At 59.1% G+C, this 2,500-nt stretch overlaps 1 pseudogene; it reads left to right on the top strand.

The window, feature by feature from the left end:
- LOC133149041 (28S ribosomal RNA) overlaps positions 1-2,500 on the top strand; it is a 9,264-nt pseudogene that overhangs the window by 4,431 nt on the left and 2,333 nt on the right.

Here is a 2,500-nt window from a genome sequence, read left to right as displayed (position 1 = left end):
TAGTGGGGCAGTAGCATGTCTGATATCTTACGGACCACCCAGGATAGCCGTTCTGGGTTACCAAAATTGGCTGAGGCGCAGCTAGGTGGGGGGCTGCTGCTGCTCGAGCGACCTCCCCGTGACGTGCTTGAGGTTGGGCACGTGTGCGGCCAGCGGATCAACCTCTCCGGGGGCCATGGGGACCAACCACCGGAGGCATTGCTCGGGGTCCCCGAACGGCTTGTAGTCACTTCTACGGGCCATGGTTGCAAAAACTCCTTGGTTAGGAAGTCCGTACAGACAGAGGCACAGGATCAGAGCCACAGTCAGTCAGGCCGAAGGAGCGGGTGGACCCCGGCTGGCGAAGCTCTTGAGAACTCCTCAGCGGTGTCAATGACCTCCGTTGCCTCGGGTATGAGAGTTGGGGTGGCGGGGGTCGCATTAGCGCTGCGGCCTGCTCTCCGTGGTGGCGTGGATAAAGGCGGGAGAGGGCCCGTCTGGTAAGCGATGTAAGAGGTTCCGAGGCCTCCGGACCAGGTGATGGTAGGAGTCTCGGTTGGAGAAGCTTATGGAAAGGTACAGGAATCATAAGCAGAAAAGTGTGATGTTGGAAACGGCGAGTCCGGAGAGCAGGTGAGGTGGAATTGGGGGTCCCTGTGCGGTCGTGCGGCAGGCGGTGAGTCTGGTGTGCGTTGGCGAGCCCTGGCTGCCAGGGCGTCGCCCCAGAAATGGACCTGCCCCTCGTCGCTTCCAGATCTGGTAATGAATAGAGTTCTGGAAGAGCTGCTGGCGGGGGGTGTGGAGCATCGGGCCACCGCTGCCTTAGTCAAGAAAGCAGGTCGGGAGCCTAGCCTGATCGAGTCCTCTGCTTTGGATCTCATGAAAGCCCTGGGGGGTAAGGTAGTGTGGCCGACAAAGTCCGCGAGGTCCAGACCTCGAGACCGATGGAAGACGGGTTGGGCGAGGCGGCTCGTCCAACGTGGGAGAGTGTTCTGTCACCAGCAGCGCGGCTATTCTGTAATGAGGAAGGGGCTGGCACGGCGGATCTTGGATGGTCTGACGCCCCGTAGCTGTGATTTGCCGCTGGAGTTGGTGGATGAACACTTTGGAGTAAGTGGGGAACGGTCAGGCCGTTTTATGGACTAAGGGCTTCGGGGTGGGACTGACCGCGGATGACGATTCATTCTACCACCCGATCCTGGGGCCGGAAGTTGTATCTAACTTGGCTAAGATGAGGAATTGCTCTGCATCGGGCCCAGACGGGATCAGGAAGCAGGCTCTTCTTGACTGGGACCCGGACGGTACGCAACTGGCGAGGCTGTTTACGACATGGATGGTGCGTGGAGTCGTTCCCCAAGTCTTCAAGGAGTGCAAGACCCGGTTGCTACCCAGATCAACTGACCCTACTGAGCTGGATATAGTATCTAGCTGGAGGCCTGGGACTGTGGGGTCAGTCGTGCTGGGGTTGTTTGGGCGGTTGATGGTGATGAGGCTAGCGCGAGCCTGTCCTGTTGGCCCCCGGGCAGCGTGGTTTCGTCGCCGGCGCGAGTGGTTGCGAAGGACCCTCGTGATTCTTGATTTATCGGATCATGGGGCGCTCGAGGTCGGCTGGCGTGCCGCTAGCGGTCGTGTTCATTGGCTTTGCGAAGGCTTTCGACTCGGTTTCTCATGACCATGTCCTGTGTGTGCTGGGAAGCTTGGGCGTAGACAGACGTGTAATCGAGGTGATCCGTCACTCGTATGTGGGCTGCTCGACCAGTGTGGGTTGCGGAGGCGCCTACTCCGAACCCATCTCCATGAAGGTTGATGTTAAGCAAGGCGATCCAATGTCCCCACTGTTTTTCAACCTCGCTATGGATTCTCTCGTCCATAGCTTCGAACGCAAAAGAAGTCACCTGGTCTGGGGCAACCGCCGAATTGCCGCGTTGGCCTTTGCGGATGATTTAGTCCTGCTGAGTGGCTCGGAGGAAGGAATGGAGAAGAACTTGGTGGTCGGACGAGCGGTGAGTATGGGGCTGCAGATGATTACGGCGTCGGCGTTAAAGCCTTTGCAGAAGATATCGGTGTGCTGCACATTCTTACTCCCGAGAGTCACCTTCAGGGCAGTTGTCGGTGAGGTTTCAGCGACCAGATTGAGGTGGCTTGACGGGAAGGTGCGGATGGCTGTGAATGGGTGGCTGCGTCTCGGTCCGTCCACAGCGGGGGGCTTCATCTATTCGCGGGGTCGCGACAGCGGCTAGGGGCATCGTTTCGTTGTCCGTTACTATTCCCAGAATACAGGTCAGGCGCACCTGGAAACTCTGTTGGTCTTCGGATGTGGTTGGGATCTCTAGCTATTGAGGCGGTGCAAAAACCTGCCTGGTTGAGGTTGTGGGTTGCGGCAGGCGGAGATCCGGGCGGTGTGCCGACGCTCGGCACAGGGGGCGCCGTCCCGGCTGCAGTTGCGAGCGCGCTAGTCCTCCCTGGCTGGCGGCATGTGGAAAATCTGGATTGTGGCGTATTGCGGGTCCGGGATGTGGGA

The sequence above is a fragment of the Syngnathus typhle genome, unplaced genomic scaffold, assembly GCF_033458585.1.
Source record: "Syngnathus typhle isolate RoL2023-S1 ecotype Sweden unplaced genomic scaffold, RoL_Styp_1.0 HiC_scaffold_236, whole genome shotgun sequence".
In the NCBI taxonomy this organism is placed as follows: domain Eukaryota; kingdom Metazoa; phylum Chordata; class Actinopteri; order Syngnathiformes; family Syngnathidae; genus Syngnathus; species Syngnathus typhle.
This window is presented reverse-complemented; position numbering and strand designations above follow the sequence as displayed.